The following is a 14,325-nucleotide window of genomic DNA, read 5'->3' on the forward strand; positions in this document are numbered from 1 at the left end:
AAGATCTCACGGCTCAGTTTTGGTTCTCCTGGAAAGATAGTTTCGGGCCAGCGTAAGCCGTGACCTATTATCATTAATCAACAATTACAAGGCGAGCAAGGCAAGCAACACTCACCAAAGGGGCCTTTGAACACCTCTTATTGGTAATTTGTATCCCGTTGGATCTCATTCATTTGTGTGGGAATATCTTTGTTTTTATAATCATATTCGATAAGATGCTCAACAAATACCAAAATTCCCTCCCATGCTCCCATGCTATTAATTTGTATGGGATGAAATCTTGTGGGTCTTAGCAGCATGAAAAAGGTTAGTGTTAAGTAATTGATGAATATTTAGTTTATCATGCTCCAAATGGAAGTGTTAAGTGTTATCTTTTGTAGTCTATCTACAAAATAATAATATATTCTTCATTGATTCATACGATAAGTACATAATCAAAAATGATAGGGAGAGAAAAAATAAGGTAACCTTGAGCTATTCCTTTCCCAAATTTAGATAAGGCTACACATATTCCGAAATAGGTTGAGTCTTGTAGTTGTTCACTTCACAAAATGTTTAGTTCTTAATTATTTTCTCAGAGTAAATTTTCAAATTTAGATGCTTCAAAACCAAACATAGAAGAAAAATTTCACATTATTATCACTAAAATAGGAAATATTCATATATTAAATTTGAGGGCACTTCTTGTGATATTTTTAAAGATCTCTATAATCATCCAGATCGAACAATTATGGTATTAAGTGTTGAATATTGAGGCTAATGGTCATTGATGGAGTTTCGAGTTGAGAGGTTTTGAGTGTTCTGAGCTTTATTTTTCTAAGATCGATATTTAGATTTCTGGTATTTAGAGTTTAGTAGAATAATAAACGTATTAGATAGTTTTTTATCGCCATGTTTCACTGGAATCAAGAAAGGTTTTTAGGGTCTTAATTTTATCACAAATATGTACATAATAAACATCTAGGAATTAGACCTTAACAGATTCATACTCATCATTTACATTTTTGTAGCCTTAGATTGAAGTACTGAATATGAAAAATCCTGACACGTAGATAGCGATCTGGTTTTATACAGAATTTAATCTAATCTTCAGTACAATAAATAATGAACGTTATTAGTAGGAGTTGCACCTAGTGGAACATAGGAATTGTCCAATACGTCCAACATAGAACTCATTTACTGTATGTTGTGAACTGTTCACTAGAAAATTTCTTCAGTAATATAGAAAAACTAGACTTTGACATTTTGCATCAGTTCCACTTTCCACACATCTCAATCATTATACTGTGGTCTGGTTCTGATAGCATTTTCATGAAGAAATCACAGCATCAAATAAACGCTATAAATTCAGTCTTGAATAAGAAAAATCTGGAGATTCCGTTGGTAGAGTTTATGTTATGAGAACTCACATGCACAGATAAGGTGGAATTTGAAGAGTTTGGTGGTGAAAGAGATTTGTTTGTAGTACTTGAGTGGAGATGAACTACTAGACGAATGAATGTTGTTTATTGTAGCTGAGTGGGAAGCAGAAGCCGCTGAGAGGGTTGGTGGGAGTGAGATGAGTGGATGCCAGTTGGTTGTTGGTGGAGAGAGATGAGTGCAGTCAGACGGCCGATGAATTTAAGAGACTCGAAATGGGAAATAATTATCGGCCGGCGTGGGAACACAATCCTTTGCCGGCGCTTTTGATTTAGGTGAGAACTGAAAAAATGAAATTTCATTAATATCACCAGCGTTTCTTCTATTTGTGATTCTGTGCGACGCCACCACTGATCCAGCATCCAGCATCCAGCACTATTCAGCAGCTCATCGTCCCAACCACTAAAAGCAGTCTGCTTTTAAAGGTCATACTCGGATAGCATTCTTCGGATACTCTTCAAATGTAGTCATCTGATGTGATTTTCGAAATATCTTTGTACTTTTTTCTGTTACTTTGAAATTCCTGGTGAAACATGACATGATATTTCAGCTCTTTATAGTTCAAATTTCCATTGCCATTACTTATTTGATCTTCAATCATTATCCATTTATATTGTCCAATATAGATCAAATAGAATCTTATGTGATTATTCTACCTTATTCCTGGAATACAGCTTTGTTGTACAGTATTTCAAGTGACTTCATTAAGGCTCAGAAACATAGAAGAACACACTTTGATCTGAGTTAGTTATTGTTTATAAAAATCGATGTAGTGAATATCACTGAGTGCCCCCTTTCCTTTCATAAATTCTAAACATGGAATGCAGTTCGAATGTTCAACATTGTCTCGAAGAGCAGTTTTCTTCCACTTGTAATACCACACTTAATTAGAATTCTATCCCTCAAATGAAGCACTGATTTCAACAATCAAGATAATATTGCAGAGTAATTGGTTGTGAATGTTATGGAGTGCTCTGAAGACCGCAAACACGTTGTTCAAGTGAGTCTACTGAATGTGCGTGAATGTGCGTGAATGTGCGTGAATGTGCGTGAATGTGCGTGAATGTGCGTGAATGTGCGTGAATGTGCGTGAATGTGCGTGAATGTGCGTGAATGTGCGTGAATGTGCGTCATCTCGTAGCGTGTTTCCGTTAATTATCTCGACAGGAATCCAAGTCATTCAGCTCAGCAAATTTAATTCAATAACTCCCCCGCAGAAGTGTGCATGTGAAATGTATGATTGCCGCTGGAAAATAGCTTGACATGACGATCAAACTTGTAAAATTATTTTAAGCATATCAACAAGATAGTTTCTGCTGGATGCATCCGTATACAAAATAAGTTGAAGCTTGAAGCTCCATCAATACAACCTATCCAAGATCCATTAATACCTTCAATACCAACCAAGATGAATTTCCATCATACCATGAATACCTCCTAATTAAATATGATTGTTCCTCAATCCATTCTGAACTACGGTGTATTAACATACGGATGTATTGTAGCACAGTACAACGACATGCAGTCAATTATTCAAGAATAAATAAGCAATTTTTTTTTACTTACTGACTGGAGTACTTTCAAACGGCAAGCGTCCATTTTCAACAGTGAAATAATTTACTGCATGTCATTGTGTGAAACATTAGAACCTTATAATTATCGTATGATATTCCATGTTTCAACAATTTAAAAAATTCAATTTGAAGAATTCATGGATCGATTTTCCAGAATCAGAGCATTCAGTTTATACCTAAGACTTGCTTGTTATAGAGCTTCTTCCAGCCTATTCATGCCAGTTATGCGTTCTTATGAAAGCCACTCGTCTATTTAGGAAGACGAGCGATAACAGCTGCTCGCTTTTTTGGGGTGAGAGGCCTCAGCAATTCAGTTGCCTATCAACCTTGTGAAGGCCCATCTGCAGGAAGTTCAACCTTCAACCCCGTCCATACAAGTACAAGTTCTTCAACGCTTTATCCAAGAAGTGCAAGTAAGGTTTCTTACATGCTGTTACTTGAAGTGAAGTGGAATTGTCATGTGCAACATAATGTATTGATTAGTAAGTTTATAAACGATAAATCGAATTAGAAATCTTAGTGGCAGGATACTGTATAATACATAAAAAATTACGGTACACAGTTGAATTACTTCAACAACAACTAACTTGATAAAGTTAAAAAGACTTGATAAAGTTATAGTTTTTATATTGTTAAAATATATTCGAATACTACTCCTTGTTGGCAGAAGTCCAACACATGTTATTTCGTCGTGATTCCTATGATAACCATGAGGATAATCTATGATACTGTGACTCTCTTCTCATTATTTCTTATTGAAGCATTCCAATTTGAAAATGGTTCAGATGTTTAATTACCATCTTGCATGTAATTCTTCTGTAATTGATTTTCAGAACAAAATTGATATCCTATAATGCTATATAATTCCAATATATAAAACAAATTCAAATCTCAGTACCCTTTTAAATTATTTTTTGACAACATGTTTCGGACATGCCAAAAGCCAACAACCAAATGCCATTCTACTTGAAAATGGCTTTAATTTCCGAAACATGTTGTGACAAAATGATTTTAAAGGGTACTGGATTCGAAATTCTTTTTGCATTAAAAGTAAAGAAAAAAAGCAATTCCAATATAATATTCTATACAATTTATTTTTATAATATTATGATTATATTATTTCCATATTAAACTTTTCAATGATTACACAATCCATGAATTACTCCAAATATTGTAAAAAAAAAATTGAGTAGTAATCGGTAAAAACTATATGCATACAGTATCTGATAAATGTTTCGGTTTTTCGAACACTCAATAATTCATACGATTGTCCTGGTTTTGTAGCAACATTGCAACCAACCTTCAACTTGGTGACCTGACATAGCTTGGAATGTTTTGAGGGGGTGCTGCAACACCTGGTGGGTTTTAAACATCACCTGCTTCTCCCCCTCACTACTTCGGCCACTTTTTATCTATTCTATTCTGGTGAACTCGGATTTCGAGTGGATTCATTATAATTATTTATGAAAACACTAATTAATTTTTTTCTCTTCAAGTTATTATTTATTTACGCTTCATCACCTATAATGAAGAGCTGGTCGAGTTTCAGTGTTCTCATTCAGTTATTGAAAACCATTTCATTGAATCGTTATTTCAATTTCCTTTTTCTTTGTTCCAGGTATGTTCAATGAATTTCAATTCCTGAGTACAGAGGCAAGTCTCAAGTGAACCAAATTTGAAGTTGAACTATGAGTAGATGGTAGATAAGGAGTATCTTAAGATAGTTCCCTAATATGAAAGCAAGCATATTGAAGACAATAAGACTTCTAATTATTAATTTTTGGATCATTTTCTTCCTTCGAATTCCAAAATAAATGAGTTCTATAGCATGTTGTATTCTATGGGAAAGATTGATGATTAGACATAGATGTATATTGTCAAATAGAAGACGAAAACCCGTGACAGATATGGTCACGTATCAACTCAACTCAACCACCTGACAACAACTGACAAGTAAAGCATCGTATGGAGAGCTGACAGATAAATGCGTTTTGTTGACTGATTTCGATATGGTCGTTTCAAATCGTGCGTCACCGATGTCTCTCTAGATGAGTTATTCCATGTCTGAATGCCTCATGACAGTATCAAAATTCAACCCTCAACAGCATTTTATACTATTTTCTATCGAGATTGTTCATTGGGAAGATAAATTGGGAAAAGTTTTTGCAACGAAACTGAAAAGCTACCTATCTTTAAAGAACTAATGAAGAGTTCTGATAATGTGAAGCATACTTAACAATCATGGTAGTCGTGGGTTAAAACTAATTATGTTGAAAATAATTCGTTTTTTAGTGAACAATCTTGAGATTCTAATTTTTACTAGTCATCATAATATTATCTCAGAATTGTCAATAAGTGATTTTTTGATACGATGAAAGACTTGGTTGGGTAATCAGTATCTCAATTTATCATATTTCAATTATAATTTTCAATTTATTAGACTAATATAACATTTTTAGTATTTCCAAATTTGTAGCCATCGTACGATCATGCATAATTTTTATCTTTCCATAAGTAATAATAGTTCCAAATTATAATTATGTTCCTTGCTTTTTCGAATAGGCCAATAGATATACCAATAAATAATATATAAATGAACGAATCTAGTTATAATTATCTGTGGTAACATACTTTTGGTTAATTTCTCCTTCTCTGCTTATTGCGAATACACTTCTCGGTTTTGGACTCACAGCAGAATCTTGTTACATGATGATCTTTTCATTGTGGAATTATTTATAAAGCAACCTATAAGTTCTATTAATAAACAGACTCTACTCATATAATGATCTTTTCATTGTGAAATCATATATACAAAGTAACCTTTAAGTTCTATTAATGAGTTATAATAGCAACTTGATACAGTATCTAGAACTAGTCTTTCTATCTGGAAATAGAAAAAAGAGACGTTTGCCGTCCAGATGATGATTCTTCCCAACTAATAATATTTTATCTACGATTTTTCTCCATTTCATGATATCACTCCTTGTATGACCAGAATCACTTAGACACGATTCCAAGTATGACACCTAGCAATTCAATAATTTCCATATTCCTTCATTATATTCAGGAACAATAATATTTGATAACATTGAAAAGTAATAGTATCCGTTTAATGTTAACAACGAAGCATAATATTCTCTCCAATTTACATCCAGCCTTCTCAGTTTCATTTAGTACTTTTTAATGACTCGGAGCCGTGCTCTAAAAAACTCTAACCAACTGACGTTGTCTAGTAGCAGTTCTGTATGAGCAAAGGCAGCCCAATAAAAACGAGAGTGTCGTCTTCTTGTCTATCAATTGGTTTTTCAAGAGGGTGCCGTCTGTTCGAAGATTGGAAGGAGGGGAATGACAACTGCAGAGGTCGTGCCTCTATAACTGGCCTGATGAGCATATTCTGGCATCTGGCAACGTCGCAACATATGAGACGAGTTTATTAATTATTATCTCAACTGCTAAAAATCGTTTTAGTTTGAGACAGCAGAGTGGCAAATGTGATGATTTTCAAATAATTTAAACATAATGGTTTGATTTTGTCTTCTGTTTGCAAAAGGAGAATCATAAAAAATCATTTTAAATGGTGGGATTAGTAAATATATTACAAGTTATGAAATATTAATATGTAAGCTTACTTCTATAATAATAACAATATTTTGTGATAATCTCTAATATTGCAAGATGCATCGTCAATATGTCAATAAATTAGTAGAATCAGAACTCTACTGAGAGTATACTCTTTCATGAAAGGATTTACATAGTATAATCATTTTTTTAAAGAGTTCAACAAGTTTGATATGATATAAATCTCAACTAACATCTATAGGTTCAAATTGTTCAAGATGATATTTTGAATTACTCTCTAAAAATCACGATTTATAAAGACCAATAATATGATTCAATGGAGCTTGAAGAAACACGATTTTCTTAACAGTATTCAGAAAAGTATTTGTCATTATAAAATAGATGATGTTCCCTTAATTTTCCCATTTTTATCCCCCCCCCCCTATTAAAAGGATTCCACTTATCAACAAAATCATATTGTAATTGAGAATAATATATTGCATCCTTTTTGGAATTCAATCCCATAAAAGAAGTCTATTAAAATTCGAAATGAATAATTTTTCCAACGGATATTTCACGTACTATTCAAGTCATTGTCCATATCATGACTGCCAAATTCAAAACGCCGTTGATATACATTTGGTGAAGAATTTATCAACGTGTAATTGATAGCCCCGTCCCGCGGCCCCATTCAAATCGCCGTGCCTGTGCCGTGCCCATTGTGGGTGCAGTGCTTGCATTATAAATTGGTAATTCATTTCAACTGAAATCGTCGCTACACAATGAGTTCGAACAAAGCGTATCTCGAGCACCACAGGTCGGTCATTCTCGGTGATTTATTACATAGCAAGCCTCTTGTCCGAATCCGACATTGCTCTCTCGTGAATTTCCAATTAGGTCAGCGTACATGTGCACTGTTTTTAATCTGATTCTTTCTATTCAAAAATCGGCTAGTCAGCTTTTAAAGTTTATTAGCTCTGTTCTCAAGGAACAATTGCATGCTCGATTTGGTCAAATTTGAAATTTAAAACAGAGAATGGTCTCCATGGGTCTGCTACAATCTTGTGTCTGTAATGTAATTGATTCTGAGCTTTCGCTTTCTTCCTAATCTTCTATTCTTCCAATTATCACTGAGATGAGACTTTATGATATTTTATCTAAAATGGTATTGTTCATGTTCAAATAATAATTTATTAAGAAATAAAGCTAGGCTTAAATTTCTTAAGATTAAGATACAAAACACAATGATTGATTTTGAGATAGACAGAGACATTTTGGAATCAGACTTTCAATTTTTCAATTCTCAGCAAATCCTTTCAATGAGTGTCTTCATCCTTTAAGTCTTGAGATCCTTTTTGAAATTTCTAGATTAGAGATCAGATGAAAATATATCCTGATAAGGAGTTCGAATTCAATGCGTAGAATTGTAGCCTGCCCTTCTTAATTCCAATAAACAACTCTGCACAGTCCAGTAAAAGTCGAGTCTTGGAAAAATTCTACCTTCCGTGATTTCCCTCTTGGCTCATAATGTAACAAAAACGTCAACATTCGCAATGCAGTAAAGAGCGGTCACGGTACTCCCACTTCTTCTTCTTTGATGAACTTGAGTTTTCACGTTTTTTAGAAGCTTTTCAAATGTATTCTTCGTAGTATTGTATTCTTGTGATTCCGTATCAAATAACGTTGATTTTCTTATCTTTTGATCCAGCCAATTCCTTTCAATCTTGTTTTTGTTGTTCCACCAATTATGTTGGAAAGGACTCCATGATATTGATGATTTCCTCTATGGAATTTATTCAGTTTTGCTAAGCTTCGTTGTTGCAATGTGATTCTAACGATACAGTAGATTGGGAGTTTTGGATTCATTCACTGAAGCCTGAAAAGTGCACCCGAAAGATACACTCTATGTAACAAATTATTACAAAAAGTTTTTGTAATTTTAAATCCTAATAAATATAGAGTGATTTTAAACTCACAGAAACTCGTTGGATCTGTAGTCTACTACTAGCTTACTGCAACGAAAATCCTCAACATATTTCCACCTTTTGTAACAAACTCATGGTATTCTTGATAACAAAGATAACACTCTTTGGGAGTACCATTATTCAATTTTCCTCAAATTGAAGATCATGAATTGAAAAATGACGCAATATTAAAATAAGTTTTCCACATACTTCACTCAAATTTATTTACAAACATGGAAGAGGAAGAAGAAGAAGAAGAAGAAGAAGAAGAAGGAGAAGAATAAGAAGAGGAGGAAAAAGAAGAAGACACATGCACGAGCTTGATGAATTTTCTGATTAAAGAATTAAGAAATAAGTGATATCGCGGTGGGATAAGATATTATTAAAGTCGATGAACATCATCCTGACAACCTACTAATACACCTTGATATAGGCCTGTGTTGCTTGATAATATCGTGACTACATCGCAACGAAGAAAACTAGCCTTTCAAACGTCTCAAATTTGAACCGACATTACTAGGTGGGAGTTCAAATGCATCATACACCAGATTATGATGCACGATAGTACTTGATAGCTGATACATTGAAATGTGTCAATTTTCTGTTCAATCAAACATCTCCCCCTGAATCGCAGTCAGCTCTTTTTATTTTGTTTGGAGGTTGTGATGTGTACATGTACAAGTGAACGTGAGGCGGCGGGCGCGTTATTTATTGGTTTGGAGAGTGAGCGCGTGAGAACTGTTGGCCTCTCTGTTGCACGATTGCTCTGACGTCGTCGAGCAGTGCTCATCTTTGGCTCGGTCATTCATTCGACAGAGTGAGAGAGATGGTGAGCCAAATCTCTTGCGATTATCGATGCTGAATAGACGGAGAAAGAGTTGGAGGAGAGCATTGCAGTAATCGGCTGTCTACGAATTGAAAACTAAGCGAGATCGATGGAGTCGATAGAGCTGAGGATTGTCGGACCGGGTCGGGTCGGGTCGGGTCGTGTCCGCACGAAGGCGTGACTTGACATCCATCTTTCCCCAAAAAATGTTCGTAAGTTGATACTTAATAAGTCGCCAGGCACCCCGAACACCCCACAACCAGACCTCTCGATAAAGTCGGCGCTATTAGAACATTCACGCTCATCCTTCACCGAACTCGACCTTTCTACCATTTCCCGGAAATTACAAACTCGAATCCCACTACACAACGCTTAGAATAATAGTGAAACCATGTTTAGGCTACCCACTTGGAACGTGTCATCCTTCCATACTGTTCGAGAAACTTTATATTGTGTAGAACATCGGGGACAGGAAGTATGATGGTTAGAATAATTATTATCCTGTTGGACTTATTGTTTACCAACTTTGAGTTTGCTCCTGAATAAAGCTGTGATCTACGACCGAAATATTATCAACGCTAGGAAGTTCAGAAATAGTCTAGAAAGCTAGGAATATTAGTAAAATTCATGATGATGGATACCAAATATCATTTCAATAGAAACTTCAAACTGGAACCTTCATGAAAATCTAGTAATTGTGGAATATATTCATTGGCAATGGAAATTCAAGTGTTCTGAATGCTCTTAATGAGATAAGGTTTAATTTGTTGCACTCAACATACGATTGATTCTCCCCTAGTGAGTACAGAATCCCAGTAGACATAGTCACACATTATTACATTTATTAGTATTCATTTTTGAGAATAGCTGAATTTATTGTCATTGTTCTAAGTTATCTCTGATATTTGGCGGCGATTTTCATGCCATTATTGGATCCCGCTAACTCAAATCTCCTCAATGATTCAGGTGCTGATTTACATCTGTTAGCCAAAGAATTAGTTCTTGTTCTAACCATTCATCTGTTAGCCACTAACCAGGCTGATTAAATACATAGATACAAACCAATACTAAAGAAAAAATAGAAATTGGGCTGGAAAAAACGCTGAAGAAGCCAGTTGCTAGATTCAGTGGTGATACCATGTATCATCCATTGAGTTGTTTCATTGGTCCCCTGGTGAAGGGCACAATCCTTACAAAATGTTTGATTTATAGCCCGGTCCAGTTGAAGCATACAACAAAACAATTACATCGTGAATCTAGTTAATTATCCAGTTAACATAATGTGAGCCTGTTTCAACCAATAATCGCTATTAATGCTACTGTTATCCTACAATTTGAAACGGGTAGCAGAATGCTTCCAGCAGTAGGCCTCATTAGATTTATTGTAATTTTAGGATTCAGACACTAATAACTACTTGCCTTGATCGTTCCTTGTATAATTCTCCCACTACGGCATATAATAACCAATTTGCTGTAGATTCGGTCTGAAATGTCTTGTATACAGTAGTAGCTTTATCTGTCAGATTGATTTGCTCTCGTTCTTCATAAATAATATAGAACCTGGAAATCTTTTGCGGTTCTACATTAGATTGATATTTTAAAGTTCGAAGAACCTTCTTAAATAGTAATGCAGTCCATGTATTGAGTTTGAGTCTAGAAAGTATTAATGGTATAGAGAGGTCCACGTTATAATGACAGTGGAGAAAGATAGGAGAACAGCGTTTCCGATTCTCTGCCTCCTGCAGAGGATAGCTGATACCGGAATATCTAATGTAATATTAATTATTCATTCTTGTTTAAAATAATCAATTATATTCTATTCGTCAAGAAAATGTATTTTTCAATGATTAAACAACTAGCAGCTAACCTGTGCTTCGCAAGGGTCTTTCTTAAAACTTGTAATGAAATCTAGATGAATTCAAAATAAGCCTATAAGAATCCTCGGTTGATTAAGAATTTATATGCTGCATTTCAAGTAAATCATTATGACCACCTTTCAATTAAAAAAAGAAGTTGGATTCAAAATGGCGGAAAAAATTTGGGTGTGACGGAAAACCTGTTTTTATCATTCGAAAAGAATCCCCAATCATACCTATCTTCTAATTTCCCTTTTAAGAGAAATCTTCTGCTGCTTCCATACAAACTGGAAGCATGACAAATAATTGAAAACTTGACAAACTGAAAACTTTATGTAATCAAATCTTGAAGAATTTAAAATTGGTCCATAACCACCCTCGGTTAAGCAAGAATCTATATGCAAAATTTCAAGTTAATCAGTCCAGTAGTTCTGACGTGATAATGCGTCAAACATAATTTCCCTATACTTTACATCTGTATAGGCTACGTTTATAATCCAGTTCTTTCCTTTATTATAGTATAGAAGATGATACATGGATGGTTGATAATTGTTATTTTACTAAAAGATAGAATAAGTTGAATAGTTTCCTTTTCAGAGGGAGTTTTGACAACCCACAAAACTCATTTTTCATTTGAAGATATAACGAAAAGGTGCATATGACCTTATTTTTTTGCTCAGCTTGCCAAAATACCCCTCATTCCAATATTAAAATTTTCGACTGACTGTACAGTGAGTCAGTCATTCTATCAGGGCTCGAATAATTTTGAAATTTTAATTAAATAAAAATAAATTGAAGAATATAATTTCTTTATGTAAATAACAACACCTTAATTCAAAGACATATTAACTGCATGCGTTTTCATATTGCCGATACTGCATTGATGAAACTGTAGACGTTTATTTAGCACTTTGTCTCAAAATATTGTTCTAGCTGAAAAATTAATAACCCATGCCACGTGTAGGCCTAAACATTGCATCAGGAAAACGAAGTTTCAAAACTATGTTTTTCAGGTAGAAAGCAATATAGAAACAGATGTTCCTTTTTTAATTTCGACCATATGATTTGGTGATTTTTTAATGAAATCGAATGTACCATTACGGTAATGAATTTTAAACATTAATTCTGAAAAATCTAGAAGAAAAATTAAAATTTGGGCTTCCAGGTGCACGAGATTGATATTTCTAGAATCTATGTGCAAAATTTGGAGATCTAAATCATTCCCGTTTTTCCGGTATTTCCACAAGTTGACATGTTTTGATGCGAACAAACGAACAAACGAACACACGAACGAACACAACCCTACTCTCTCTTATTTTAAAGATGAATGTTTATTATTGACATCAAAATATTTTATTTATTCATTCATTATACTTTTACATTTTTAAAAAACGAACTGGCACCGTTGCGGAGCTAGAAAAGGATAGCGCTATCTGCTTTTTTAAATGATAGACAAGGATAGCAACACCAATGTTAATCGAATACTGCCATTATAACGTGATTCTCACTATAGTCCAGTATTAAGGAAGTGTTCCAAGTATCACAGATTGGCTTATCAATTCATATCCTGTAAACATTGAAAGGTTTCCGAGATTTTTAACAGCTTCAACACCTGTTGCTTGCTAATGTGATTTATAATGCTGATTTATAATTAAGATAAGAATAATAATTGATAATGATTACAGTAATTGAAATAGTAAAATAAAAGATCACTTATTAGTTTGATCTCTTGATCGATATTCACTACATAACAAGTGTGTAGCGAAAAATGTCATAGATTCATATTATTTATTCATTGCTAACAATTGGGGTCCGATCCGATTAATACTACTCTAACCAATGCCAAGTGGATCGAACAGCACAGAAACAGAAGAACAGACGATGAAGACTAGCCTCTATCATAAAACATCTAAAAATCGAATGAAAGGATGATAATGCAACGCACAACTGTGTCACAACATAAATAAAGTTTCATTACAAGGGCATTGTTCGCCCGCAACGCGTAGGTGTATATCACTGCAATGCACATGTCAACTAGGGCAATAAGGCAATGCACATGACCACATGTGTGTTTGAGGGTTGAACACATGATTCTGTCATTGAGCATACCACATAACACCCTCATGCGCATGCGCTTGCACGGAGTGGGGTGTCGAATGGGGTGAATGTGAATGTGGAGAGCCGTCTTTTCAATTTCAGCAAAACATCTATATTATCTATCGCCTCGTCCCAACAACAGATTTCTCCCTCCTCACATAGTTAAAAAACAAACCACAGTGAATGGGCGTTTCAATACTCGTCCACACCATAGCGACCTGTTACCACAAGTGTTCCGCTTGATTTTGGTGACTGTCAATGATCATATAATCACTTCTATTCAGGATGCAAAGCAGATGCAATCAATGTACCAGTTGTCAACATTATGTTAGATCAGAGAAGAAGTGCTCGAATAACAGTCTTGTTCCTGATACTTTTTACATTGAGAAAAAAGTGTTCGGTATCACTTTTTCCAAAATGGTACAGTTGAATTTACATTACTGTAATTGGTATTATTTCAATGTAAATTGTGAGTATCAGGAAAATGAATAGATCATTCTTTCCACCAATGGTTTTGGTATTGGTAATAGAACATAATATCGTTTTACTTTTTTTTAGTAAAAATCGAGGTGAATGAACAGAATCATTCCAATATTACACTTAAAGGGTTCAACTTGAGGATTTAAGATAGAGCTATATCAGATCCAAAAATCCTAAATGCGAATTCCATATCGAGGCATAATTTGAAAAAATCGTTATTGAATATATTATTAGCATTAAAAAATTTAAATGATTCGACCATTCCAAACTCCAGCAAAAAGTGCTAAAATTTGCCCACGCTTCAGTTTCTCTTGCATGGTTATCTTGAATCCATTAAAACTGTATACACTCGAATCCAAGCACTTGTCAGGACTTCAAGAAATAACCGTTATTATTACTTCAACTTATTCTATGTTTATGACCTATTAACATTTTTGTTAAATACAAAAAAAACCCGCACACATTGGTATGCTAAACTTCATTTCAAACGAATATTATGATGATCTCATATGCCTTTATTAGTTTTGCAAGTCTCATAATGTATAAGGAGA

At 34.4% G+C, this 14,325-nt stretch overlaps 1 protein-coding gene and 1 long non-coding RNA gene across 2 annotated transcripts in view; both read left to right on the plus strand.

Moving 5' to 3' along the window:
- Positions 1-14,325, plus strand: part of LOC111062398 (neurogenic protein big brain) — a 64,993-nt gene that overhangs the window by 14,263 nt on the left and 36,405 nt on the right. The window lies entirely within an intron of this gene.
- On the plus strand, positions 1,387-5,773 carry LOC120353827. The gene is made up of 2 exons (XR_005572634.1): positions 1,387-3,475; positions 4,612-5,773. It is a non-coding gene; the product is annotated as an uncharacterized LOC120353827 (long non-coding RNA).

Source organism: Nilaparvata lugens, chromosome 1 (assembly GCF_014356525.2).
Source record: "Nilaparvata lugens isolate BPH chromosome 1, ASM1435652v1, whole genome shotgun sequence".
Classification (NCBI taxonomy): Eukaryota; Metazoa; Arthropoda; class Insecta; order Hemiptera; family Delphacidae; genus Nilaparvata; species Nilaparvata lugens.